Here is a 13,814-nt window from a genome sequence, read left to right as displayed (position 1 = left end):
GCTGGGTAAAAGCAATTATCAAAACATCAGCCTAGAAACTTCTAAAATGGAATAATTAGATGCATGTATTATTAGGAGAACTATGACCAGGAATACTAATAAAACAAACTGTGAATACTGTATGTTCTCTTCATAATTTTGATCCAGGGGTAGGAGGGCAAAAAATAACTGCAGCTATTTTCTAGATGGCCATAAACAAGATTCTGTTTTATTTTCAGTTAAGACAAGAACAATGATAAGACAGCTCCACAAGGCTCGCCTGGGGCAGAGAGATATTACAGACGGGAAACTGTCTATTTGTCAGAGAATCAGTTTCAAGATGCCCTTAAGGGTCTCTTAACTCCTCTATTTGGAACTTTAATGGGTCTCTTTTTATTTTCTAACATAAGTTACATTAGCTATATCATTGAAATTAAATTAAAAGAATAAGTCTCTTTGCTTTTTTTCTTTTTAAGGATGGCATTTTAAATTTAACTTGAGATTCTTTTATTTTTCTTGGAAAGAATGGAAAAGCTTCACAGCTTGAGATATTGAGAGTTTTCCAGAAGACCCTAGACCCCTGTGGATTCTTGATGACGACTGTGGAGCGAGCATCTGTCAGTGCGACTCAGAGTGATTACTCATAAAGAGGTGCTGGCGACAATTCCAATTCATCACCCACATCAGAACCCAGTGTGTGGAGGAAAAAGCAGTATGATCAGTTTCTTGGCAGTTATCCTGTGATGGGAAATTCAAGTATTCTTAACAAAATAGAAATTCAATTTTAATATACTGGTTGATCATATGCTATGTGCTAGGCGTTATTCTGTAAAGAATTTTTTTTTTAAGGTATGCTTTTTGTTGAGGAAGATTGGCCCTGAGCTGACATCTGTTGCCAATCTTCCTCTTTTATTTTTCTCCCCAAAGCCCCTGTACACAGTTGTGCATCCTAGTTGTAAGTCCTTCTAGTTCTTCTATGTGAGATGCTGCCACAGCATGGCTTGATGAGTGGTGTGTAGGTCTGCACCCGGGATCTGAACCTGCTAACCCTGGGCTGCCAAAGTGGAGCTCGTGAACTTAACCATTACACCACTGGGCTGGCCCTGGAAGTTTTTTTTAAATAAGGCAAAATTACTGCCCTTCATAAGGAAAAGCTGAGAAATAAAAAACCATACAAACAGCTAAAATAGAAGTCAAAATAGAGTTAACACAGGAAAGATACAGCATTTTATGAATTTTCAGAAGGAGACAGAGAATGAGCTATTGCAAAGCTGCTCAGTCCTTTCTCTACTGTCCCCTTTAATTTCATGTAATCTTCACAAAAGTCCCATAAAATAGTATAATCACCCTTTTTCAGATCAGGAAACAGGTTTTCAAAGATCATGCAATTTAGCTACAGACACACAAGGGACTTAAACTCATGATTTTCCAACTCTCCTCTTTCTCCATTCTCCTGAGGTAGAAAACAAACGAATAACATTATCATCCATTTATTAAAGTGAAAGCTTTAAAGAGGAGGTGACATTTGTGAGGAAATATGAGGAATAGGTAAAGTTTCTTACCGAAAATTTCAATTTTTCACTAATATCAAAATAATGTGCATCGAAGGAGAAGAAAGTCAATCCTTAAATTAATCCCCCAGACATATCCACTATGTGAATGCTGCGGGTGGGCTGACCCAGCATCCAGTCTCAATCCCCCTCCCCAGCTAGGGATGGCCACGTGGCAACCCAGGAGAGGTAAGAGAAGAGGGTGGGAGCACCTCCCTCCCGAGTGAGGAGTCATCCCAGGAGGGGAAAGCCCCCTGCCCCCTGCCTTTCATACCAGCCGCTTCCCTCTTCCATGCTTCTCAGCACACAGACGAGACGAGAGGTCTTCAGCTACCTTTTGACCACGATGCAACAAACATGAGGACAAAGGCAGAAAGACAGGAAGACTCTGGGTTCTTGATGGTACTGCTGAGGCACATGCCAACGCTGAACTACTCACCCGTGGACATTTTGTGGTACAAAACAACCAAGCTCTGATCTATTTAAGCTAGAGTTAGTTTTTGTTGTTGTTATTTGCAGCTGAACAAATTCATAAGTGATATATACACTGTTCACACTATATATGGATCTATATACATATATCCTTCTGCATATAGAGTTCTGAGACTTGCTATTTTCATTAAATATGTCTTGAAAACGTAATATTTAATGCCTTCATTAAGTGCACGTAGCATAATTTATTTTACCATTCTATTATTAGATTCATAGGTTACTCCCTTTCTTTCCTTTTTAGCCAAATAAATCAATCTTTGTATATATTTCATGGTTTACATCTCTGAGCATGTGATAAGTAGAAATGTCCCCAGGCAGTATGAGAGGGGAAAGCCTTCCATGTAAAAGGAAGGGTGTGTGCAGACACACAGAGAAGAGAAATACGAATCTCACCCAGGGCCTAGTCCTAACGTTATTTGGCTGGCCTAGGGGGATAGAAGCTACGGTTAGGAAGATGTGTGGGAGTGATGCTGGGGAGCGCTGTGGACGTCAGGCTGAGCAGAGTCACTGACGGTTTCCCAGCGCTGAAGGGCATCACTGATTTAGGAACACGAATCTCTGTGGCCTTCAGGATTAATGACAATGGGGAGAAGCCAGAAACAGGAAGCTGTCACTGTGGGCTACTCAGTCCCGGGACAGACTACTGAGAGCAGCAGCAGGGTACACGTAAGCGGAAAGAGGACTTCGGATCTTCCTCAAGAAATCCTAGCAGCTCTGTGAAATGCTTCAGACCTGGCTTACCAGGCAATCTGTGAACTTCCAAAGAAGGTGAAGAGGGGAGAAGTGACATGACCAGTGGGGAAATGGGTGGGAAAACAGATTGGAATAACATGTACCAGCAGCAATGAAATTAACACCCAGTGGCGCCGGCAGGGCTCCTCCTGACACCTTTAATCAGGAGTCACTGACCGCGGGAAAATTCCCAAGGCGGAGTGAACCCTGTTAACTCCTCTCTTGGAGGAGCTATAAACATTCAACTCACTTCTTAAAATTAGGATTAGGAAACTAAAATACGGTTTATTTACACATTCAAGAAAGTTAAAAGAGATTTCTTTAAAAAAGGAGGAATGAAGAGAAACAGTCAGCTGTGGAAAAAGGAACAAACCCACATATGGGTAGAAAAAAGAGGGGAGAGAGGAGAGGGTGATGACAGATGAGAAAAGAATGAGAGAGTTGGGGTAAAGTCAGCAGACAGGAAGGAGAAAATGCAGGCTGACATGGATTTTAGAAAAGAGAAAGAGGGGGAGGAAAAAAGAGAGAGAAGGAGGTACAGAAAGAGTAAGGAGGACAGGAGAGAATGACAGCCTGGCTCACAATGACAGGAGGCAGAGTTCAGGGTGGGCCGTGATGGAGGAGAGACCCAGAGGGGAAAGGAAAGAGAAGGAGAGAGACTCCTCCCACCCTCACAACACCTTCACAGAAACAACTGGAATGGCATGCCACTGCCAAGCAGAGCAGACAGCAGAGGACAGCAGGTAAGGCTGTCTCAGTGCGCACCAGCTGCCTACCAGTCTGCAAGAGTCACAGACATATCTTAACACAGATCTCACCTCTGAGCTCCAAGCCTATATGCTTAAGTGCCTGCTTGACATTGCCTCTTGGCTTCTTTGTCAGTATCTTAAAAGTACAAGGTCCAAACCTGTGCTTGCCACCCAGTTTCTTCCTCTGAGGAGGCGACATCACCATCACCCATGGCTGTCGAGGCCCCTTTGCCCACCCCAAGCACGCCATCTCAGCAGGTCCTTCCACTCCGCCTCGGAGATAGGTTGCAAACTCATCTCTCTTCCCACACTGGCATGAGACTCTTTACTGGTCACACCTTATTCCCGTTCTTGTCCCTTTCTTCATGCAGAGTGACCTTATATGTACTTCAGATTCTTCATTACTCTGACTTAAACCCTTCATTGCACTTCCAACAAAAGCCCCAAAAAGGATATCTTCAGGGGGAAAAAAATGAAACTAATGAATCCCTATAGTGTCATATCATGTCTGGGGAAAAGGTTCCTAAGAGCTAGGCAAGTGAGAAAGGATGGTGGTTTGAAATCTAGGCTGTGCAACAGAGATGAGAATGGTTAGAGGAACAGAAGAGGCAGTTCAATGGGTTGCCTGAAGTGCTGAAGATGCTGGTCCTTGAGCAGGAAGGAGGGGATGGGATATGGACCTCAGAATCTCAACGATGTAGAAGAACTTACAAGGGGGAGTGCTTGAGGTCCTCCTGCCCCTCCAGCCTGTTGTACTGGTCTTGTCACATGGCTCTCCTATGAGCTCCTGCACGAGCCAAGCCAGGAAAGCCCTCTGGGCCTTCTGCAGGCCACTTATTCTTCTGGGCATTCTCTCTCTGGCCCCCATGACCTTCTCCTACGCCTCGTTTGTTCCTCCCAGCCATCTATCACTGTACTTACTTGATTTCTTTATTTGCTCTGTAGTCTGACTCTCCCATCCGACTTTATGTAAGCTCATGGAAAGCAGGGGCTATTTTTTTTTAAAGATTGGCACCTGAGCTAACCTCTGTTGCCAATCTTCTTTTTTCCTTCTTCTCCCCAAACCCCCCTGGTACATAGTTGTATATTCTAGTTGTGAGTGCCTCTGGTTGTGCCATGTGGGACACCGCCTCAGCACGGCCTGATGAGAGGTGCCATGTCCCGGTCCAGGATCTGAACCTGTGAAACCCTGGGCTGCCGATGTTGAGCGTGAAGTTAACCACTCGCCCTGGGGCCAGCCCCGCTATTTTTTTTTTAATTGGTCTATTTCTATCTCCAATATCTGGCATAGTCTAAATGAGTGAATGAATCAGTTAAGGTAATGTAGAGAAAAGTAGAAATAAGTTTTCACTGCTTTCTCCCTCTGAAATTCTCAAAAAATATCACATGGTTTTGGAAGAATTTGAGAATTTGGGGAGGCTTTTTTGGCTGGGTCCCTCGGAGGGTGAGAGGAAAGCTGAAGGCTGGAGAGAGAGAGAAAATCTCATGAGGGACAGCCCAGCCCCAGCGACCACCACGGGTGCTCACCCTGCACACGGCATGCATGTGTGGGCAGCGGCAACAGGCTGACCACTTCCAGGATTGGGCAATTGCTTGACTGTCCATTCACTGTAGACGGTGTTTGACATGGAAACAGTAAATCATTATTCTAAGGGCCGCTCATGAGAGTGGCGCCCGTGTGAGGAACACCAGCTTCCTTTTCCACAGAGGAGAGCAGAGCGGTCGCCCGGATTCAGGCGCTTCCTTGCACCATGTCCTCAGGCTGATCATTTAGTGTTTCTGGATCTCGGTCCCACATGTGTGGCCCCAGGAGAGTAACAGAGGCCTCTGTCTCTTTCACCAACTGTGGGAGGATCAGATAAATGGGTGTGTAAGAAAGCATTTTATCAACTAAGTGTAGACAACCAACAGGGATGAGTATCCTTCAAAAGTCCTCATTGTCAGGACATTGGCTTTTCACTACGTTTTATCTTCTGAGGAGCTAACAAGCTGGGGAAATTGTTAGAAAAAACAAAATAAATCTCTTCAACGTGTAATGGCAAATAGCTCCTATGCCCATCTGCAGCAAGCTCTGGCCTTAGGGACAGAAGGGCCCCCTCTCCATCGGCCATCTGGAAGTGGCACCCAAAGGTGGAAGCAAAGCTGCTCTGAGTGCCTCGTGTCCCTGACCCAGGGGCCCCGCCTGGGAACGCCTGGCGCCAAGGTTCAGGGCCCTCGCATTTCTGTTCTCTGATGGGATGCGTGCCCAATGCTCACAAGTTTTTAAGACTATATTGTCATAATTTTTGCTAGGGCCTATAAAAATGTTTGTTCTAGAACATGGATTGATGATAGAAGTTTGGGGAGACAGATTTTGGGTCAAAATTGAGGAAGACTTTTCTAATGAAGACAAGCGGAAGAATAAACTGCTTATGTGGAAAGAGCTTCTCGTGAGACGTGTGAGCGGAGGCTTGTCTCTGGTGAGGAACACTGCCCAGGAGAGAGTTCTGCATTGGGGGTTCTTTTGTTTTTCCCTTTCTCCCCTCTGAGATCTCAATGTGGGGTTTCTGATACAAGAGGCAAAGAGAGAAGAGCTCGCCCAATGAATGTCTTACTAACTTGTTCACTAGCCTCGTCTACTTTGGTGCCTATGTTTAACTTCTCCTTAGCAATCTCTCTCAGTTTTTTTTTCTTGGTGCTGGGCGTAAATGCCAAGTGACACCAAGAAACTGACAATGCCAACTAAAAATAACTTGAAAATAAAAACCTTTAAGGCTGCCTTAAATATGATGTTTTCCATCTGTTTTTGATGCAGTCTCTGAGACTGTCTGGCAGGCATTTCAGAGCCAGAGAAGGATCCAGGGCCGGCTTCTGAGCCCCACCATGCCCTGTGTGTCTCCGCATCTCATGAGGATCCTTCCTGGGGACCTCTGTCCAGTGACCGGCTCAGAGGGGACTCAGGAGCACCCGCCTTCCTCTCCCTCCCCAGAAAAATGCCTTCTGAGAAGGTCACTGAATGTGAAATGAAGGGTGAGAACTGATCATCTTGTTATGAGTCCCACACTTTGCTCAAGGATTTAAGTTTAGAAATGGATAAATAAAGATTCAAAGGCAAGAGTTCACACATGTAACTCAAGGAAGGGTTGGAACCCAAGTGGACGAGGTGAGGGGCCAAGAGAGTGGAGGGGCTGACAGGAATGTCTCTTATGTGACAGTTACATCAGGGGATGGGCAGAAATGAACTCAATGAGAACCAGACGAGATGTGAGGTCGAGAATAACGTGCATTAGAATGTTGAGGTGGTCCGAGATACTTTTGTTGTCATTGTTATTTGTTTGGTTTGAGATGAGAGTTGGCAAACGGCAAAAATATTACCCAGAAAGAAGGAAGTGAATTGAAATTAATTTGACCCCTATGTTTAAAAAATGATAGCTAGAAGGCAAATACATAAATAATAAATAATGAACAAATCTGAAAAAATATGGGTCCGTGTTTATGTGTGGTAAAAGCATCACGAGAATTCCCATGGGATCAGTCCTCACACACTTAATTCACTGAGGGTGGCGTGCTGCCATGTGGAGGCAGGGCAATGACCTCAAAGCCATTTACCAACTGACACCAGCAGGGTGAGGCCTGGGCCAGCATGACAGGGGCACTTATTACTTAGGGGCTTAGGAGATTAGAAAGTTTTTTTCTAGCTTCATTGAAATATATTTGACATACAACACTGTGTAGTTTTAAGGTATAATGTGCTGATTTGATATACGTATATATTGTGAAGTGACGACCACAATAAGGTTAGTTAACACCAATCCTCATCTCACATAATTACCTTTGCTTGTTGCTAAGATCTACTCTCTTAGCAACTTTCAAGTATACAACACAGTGTTGTTAGAATCAGCATGCTGTAGCCTAGATCCCCAGGAGTTACTCATCTTATCAATGGAAGCTGGTATCCTTTGACCATAGAAAGCTCTTTGACGATGGTGCAGGATCAGGGCCCTAAAGACAGCTCATTGGGGCGATTATACTTTATCGTGGTGTGACATACATATGTACACATGTACTTATACACACACATACATACATATACACACGTCCACACACATATATACATGTACACACAAATATAGTAAACTCTTATGTTATATATAATATACTGAACTAAAATTAAACATACTCTATTTATTATATTCTATTAAATATAACTCTATTTAAACATAAACGTTTTCTGCACATTTACAGAGGAATCCTTTCGAGCAGCGTGGATGTCTGGAGCAGAAAGCAGGAGCCCTTCTTGCTCTGTTTCTGCTCCCTCTCTAGTGATGGCCACTGTGAACACCTTGGTGCGTGTCCTTCAGACTCTTTTCTGGGCACATCTGTCTCCGTGCTCACCTATGTGCTCGGACGTGTTTCGGGGCTGTCTTTGTTTACAGAGAAGGGCCGATGTTATACCCCTCCAACTAGGAGGCGAGTGGGCTGGTCTGACTCATACACCCTGACTCACCCTCAGGCTTCTTTCAGGGAAATGTGACAATGAGGACCCAACAGTAGAGACAAGCGGTGAGCCAGCCTGGGGTGCCTCAGCCAGTCCAGGAGGACCCGCCCCTCCCGCCCTTCCTCCCTGCCTTGGACTTAGTTCAGGAACTGGCCTTCTCCAGCACCCCTCTTCCCGCCACATTTCTACAACAGCTTCCTAACTGGCATCCTTACTCCAGTCCATCCATTTCTCCACAGCTGTCCCTCTGCCTAAAACCCTTCAAAGCTTTTCCGCAACTTTAGGCTAAATCCATGCTTCTCTGCGTGACTCTTGAGGTTCTAAGACCTCTCTCTCTCCTCCCTCCACTCACAGCCGGCATCACGTGTAGCATCCACAGGGGCAACTGCCTTTTCTCTGAACCAGCCATGGCTTCTCCCACCTCTGTGCAAGGGAAGACGTTCCTCCCTTCTCTTCACCCAGCTCCTCTCCATGTATCCTTCGAGGTTCAGCTAGGCATCACCTCCTCTAAGGAACCAGCCCTGACTCCTCCCTTAGTCTGAGTTAATTCCACATGCACCAAACTCTATTCTAAATATGTGTTTACTTGCTTATCTTCATAGTGTAACGGGAGCTCCTTAAGGAAAAGGACCCACCTGGCTTCTGCATCTTTGTACCCCTAGCATTTTCAATAGAGCCTGGCACAAAGTTGATGCAAACAAATCTTTGCTGAATGAATGAACGAATGAATGAAAATAATGTAGCAGGGAAATGACACCAGTTTTCAGCAAGCCCAGCATGTTTTAGAGATGTTTGCTGCTGAAAGCTCTTGGCAGATAAAGTTTATAAATATTTGACTTCTGACAATAATATCAAAATCATTTTATAAGGAGACAGAGCTGAATCCATAAATTTGGGAGCAAAAATAAGCAGTTTGCATCAGTTCCATGTGCTGAGTGGCAGGAAGGTTTCTGCAGCTTTCAAAGGCCCGAAACCCTCCAGCACTGCAGGCCACTGACTGGGACAGAAGCAGTGACATCACCAGGACCGTCCTTCCGACTGAGGCCGGCGGGTTTGCCAATGTAAAACGAGCTTTTCAGAGTAAAAACCTTAGCTCTTTAGGCTTGTGTGTTAACTTAGAAAAAAAACATGTTCTGTTCCTAATTAAAAAGAGAGAGAGATGCTGCAGACCTGTGCTAACAAGACTGCCACCAGTCACACGTGGTGCTGAGCGTTTGAAATGTGACTGGTCTGAACCAAGATGCGCTGTGAGTGTGTAAAGAAGCTACTGGATTCTGAAGACTCACTACCAAAAAAAAGGTAAAATGTCTCATTATTAATTTTTTTCTATAAATAATGTTGAAATAGTAATAGGATTTATGAGACTATAAAATACATTATTAACGTTAATTTGACTTATTTCTTTTTACATTTTTATGTGGCTACGAGGAAATTTTAAATTACATACATGGCTCACATTAGTGGTGTGCAGTAAATTTCTGCTGGACAGATCCAGACTGCCCAGGGCTGAGAGGTCACTGCTCCACGGACTAAACCTTCAGCGTTTTGACAGACCGCTCTCTCAAAAGTTTAAGCCCATTTCTTGTGTCCTGAACAGAAAGCAGTGAGCAGACAGTTACCCCTTTTCCTAAAGAGAAATATGTAGCCGTCCTGAAGGCTGGGAGCCGTGGGAAGCACGTGGGGCTGGCTGATACTGATGGGCCCACGAATACTAGAATTTTCAAATTCATGTGCTGCTTTTAATGGTCAGTGTTTCCTCCTGCCCCAGGGACAGCTGTCACTTGTCTGGGCTGTCAGTGTTCTTCTCTGTCTGTGGCTTCTTACTGGCCAAAGCTTGGAAATCAATTAGGCCCATGGTGAGCCTAAGAATAAACAGATGTTGAAGAGGCTCTAAGAGGTGCTCCAACAAGCGAAAGGCCATAGCTTTGGGGAGTTAATGCTGTGCGAGGTCTTCTGCATAGTTTTTGGTTCTTGGTTATATTCCAGTTAGACAAGGCCCTCAGATATCTAGTTTCTAGATCCTTGGGGTATTACTATAAATGCGGGACGTTGCTATATTTAGACTACTATCCAGCCAAGTATTAAGTAAGACGAGGAGTGCAGCACAGGCAGGCGAAGGAGTTTTGCATAAACCAGAGGTCTGGGTTCCAGTCCTAACTCTGACGCTAACTGATTTGTATCTGTGTGTTTGGTTTATCTTAATCTTGTTTTATTATGAAGGCTGATTTCTCCCGCGGGCTTCTGAGAATGAAATTCAGACCCACCACTTCTAGAACAAACATCTCTAGCACCACAGGCAATTCAGAAGTGGAAGAGTATTTTCAGGCAGTTCTTAAGGTCCAAATATGGTACCTTCCACTTTGACTAAAAGCACATAGAAGCAGTTGAGCAGTCTGTGGGTGGGGATTACGGAGGCCATGTTACAATGGTGCCAGGCAACGAAGATCATTTTCTACACAGTTTGCCGAGGGAATTAAACTTCAGAAAAAGTTTTAAAAAATATGACAGTTACATTTTGGTGAATTCAACAACAATAAAGGACTGAAGTGACAGCTAATTATAATAATAGATGCTTGAGCTGTAACACTTGAAGTATGCAGAATGATTTATGGGTATAAGAGTAGTATGCTCGCAAGTCATTGTATCAAGATAATATATTCCAATTTTTTCCAGTTGAAATATGAAAGTCACAAAGAAAAATGGGGTAATAAAATTCACCTAAGTGAATCTTTGTTAACATAGTTGTTCAAATAAATGCATTTCTTAGGTCTGACTAAGCCCTCAAAGAAATCCAGTGAAACGTTTTTAATAAACTTTTGTTGAAGGGAGCAAAATCTGTATGCACGTATTCAACAAACTGCCAGTTAGAGTTTTACCTCAATATTAAAAACAAAACTCCATGGTTGAAAGTGGTATTTTTCTGCACATAAAAATTTATTTTCATAATGAAGAGCATATTCTCAATGATCATGAGGGCAGGGTCAGAAATGTTACTAAATTGTGTGGACCAGCTTTTGGGGGAGGTCACTGCTCTGTCACCAAGCCCATCATACACAGTGTGTGTGTGGCCAGGCTCTTGGGTGTGAACACACCTGCACTGTGGTCCCTAAGTCAAGATGGGGGAGCAGAGGAGTCCCCCTTCCTCCCTGCCATGTGCTAGCGGGTTGTGAAAAATAATAATGATGATATTGCCGCTGCTGCTGACATTGGTTCACATTTATTGAGCTCACAATGTGGAAGCTCCAAAGAAGAAACCACAGCTACATTTGCTATCTCTTCCTGTTCCCAAACATACGGTCCCGTAACACCAAGCCATATTCAGTGCCCAGAGCATTCCTTCTACTGCGTCCCAGAAATGGAACCATCCAGCCCCTGCCTGTCACAGCGACTTACTCTCCGGCAAGCCTGTCCACTGCTGGAATGCATCAGGGTTGGAAATCCTTGCTGACATTGTAAATTATAGGAGAAAGGATTTACATCAATCTTTGATTCCAGTTCTCACATGATATGGCTTTAAGACTTACAGGGTTATTGAACACACTCTAGTTTGTTAATTCATGTGTTCATTCAACAAAGATTCTGTAAGCATCTAACAAGTGCTAGGCACAGAAGTAGGTGCTGGAACTTGATGTAATAACCCATGGTCAGGTGACTCTTCATCCCAGTTCTCAATACAGGCTCCAGTATTTAGTATCTGGGATTCTGAAACCAGCCTGTGGGGAGGCGGATGGAGGGGCGGGGAATGAGACGAAGGCCTTGCTTATCCTTGAGCTACTGAATGGACAAATGGACAATGGCCAGATCACATATAAAAACAGAAGCCTGACCCACAGCCTGCAGCAAGCAGCCGACAGAGCCAAACAATTCCCCTGGAGCAATCGGACCCCAAAGGGCCAGCACTCATTAAGAGCTACCAGCTTCCCTCATTTTCCCCGCTTTCAACTTAGGACCAATCAGAGAAAGCCAAATATGTCCCCCGAACTGATTACATAGGATACCCCACTCTAGTTAGCTCACCTGCAACTTCCCTACACTAACAGCCTCCAATGAGCCTCTTCCCTTTTATCCACTAGCCAGCTCTCAGCCATTCCTCTGCCTGCCTTTGAGTCTCTGCCAAATGCAAGAGGTAGTGGCTGACCCCCTTGCCACTGCAAGCTCTGAGTAAATAGCTCTTGCTTATTCTCATATGTGCGATCTTCATTTCTCTCTCCACACCTGTTCAATTTCCTCTCCTTAGCACTGTTCTGATTAACTTGCTGAAATCTCTTTAAGTCTTGTTTCTGAAAACCAAGATTTTAGCTCTGTCTCCCAGATTTGTGCTACTCGTAAATTTGGTCCATTGTAGGTATTACCATTGATGACAAAAGGATGCAGAATAAAGCTCTATGGCTAAGACATTAGAGACCTCCCTTCAGAGAGACACAGCCCCTAGTCCATGGCCCTTGGGTGCCACTGCTCACCTCACTGTACTGTTAAACAAGCCATGTGTTTTTGGACTGATAAATAAATGGCAAGCAATAGGATATATTGGAGTATATGAGGAAGCCATTTGGTGTAAACCTAATTCTGCCTGACCTTGTTTTTCCAAAAGGGTCTGATGTGGTCTGTGGAGCACACATTGTACATCTGCTTTAAACATTTACTGTGTCCCAAAGACAAGAATGATGCCCTTAAAGATAGAGATGTAGCTTCTCCCCATATTGGCATTTCTTTAAGGATAAGCATCTCTTTCTGAGAACTAAGGATTAATTACTGACCTACTGTGCTCACCTTGTGACCACCAACTTGCTGACCATTGACCTGCTGTGCCAGCTAAGCATCCCGTGACAACTGTAAAAGGGACATTCCTATCATATGTGATGCATGCTCTATGTTCCAACATGGTATATAACCACTCTGTACACCCCATACCTTTGGTGCCTTTCTTTCCTTGGGGATGGAAGGCCCCAGGCTATAGTCCTCAGACCTGGCTCAAAATGAACTCACTCCAAATTTTGATTTATAGATTGATTATGGATTTTTTGTGTGTGTGTTGACAGGACAAACCTAGGGAGATTTATGAAATTTTTGTCAAAGATAATAAATAAACACTAGCATTCCCTTGACCTGCTGATGTACATAACTTAACAGGGAAGGAAAACACATCCTGATCATCACCCCTAAGGCTACAATTTACTGAGCGGTAGCCACGCTGTAGGTGTGGCGCATGGGGGTGTCGGAAAATCCCATTCGATCCCTAACAATTGTGTGAGGCTGGTATTATTAGTCAGTTGTAGAGATAAAGAAATTGAAGCTCAGGGAGGTGAAAAAAATTTGCCCAGAGTTATATGATTATAAGAGGTAGGAAAAAATTCAATTTCAGTTCTATCTGACTCCAACCACTGTGCTACATTACCCAGCAGCATGCTTAGTAACAACCAATAGAAACAACGCGGCTGGCAAAACAGCAAACCTAGATTTAGCCTCTGTTTTCAGAAGTATAGTGTCTAAAGACTACAGGCCAAAGTCCACATAGGAAGGCTACCATCGTGCTGAATTTTGGGCATGATATTTTAGGAGAGACTTTAACCAAATGGCTGATATCGAAAAAGAAAAGTGGCTAGGAAGAAATCTTGAGACATGTTACATAAGGAACCATTATGGATATCTCAGATTATCATGCCATTTAGAACATATTCAGGAAGTAAGGGTTGGAAGGATGTATGAGGAATTAATTTTGGAAATAAATGGGAATGACTTACTGACTAAATCTTATATTAGGAAAGGCAAAAAGGAGAGGGCAAATGATGCTCATAGTTCTTCACTTACTTGCACAAGTTGAGTCTTGGCAGTCAT

General features: G+C 43.9%; 1 protein-coding gene across 8 annotated transcripts in view; it reads right to left on the bottom strand.

Moving 5' to 3' along the window:
* Positions 1–13,814, bottom strand: part of PLD5 (phospholipase D family member 5) — a 352,559-nt gene that overhangs the window by 71,210 nt on the left and 267,535 nt on the right. The window lies entirely within an intron of this gene.

This window comes from Equus przewalskii, chromosome 31, assembly GCF_037783145.1.
Source record: "Equus przewalskii isolate Varuska chromosome 31, EquPr2, whole genome shotgun sequence".
In the NCBI taxonomy this organism is placed as follows: Eukaryota; Metazoa; Chordata; class Mammalia; order Perissodactyla; family Equidae; genus Equus; species Equus przewalskii.
Note: the sequence above shows the minus strand (reverse complement) of the source record. Positions and strands in the feature narration are given on the sequence as shown.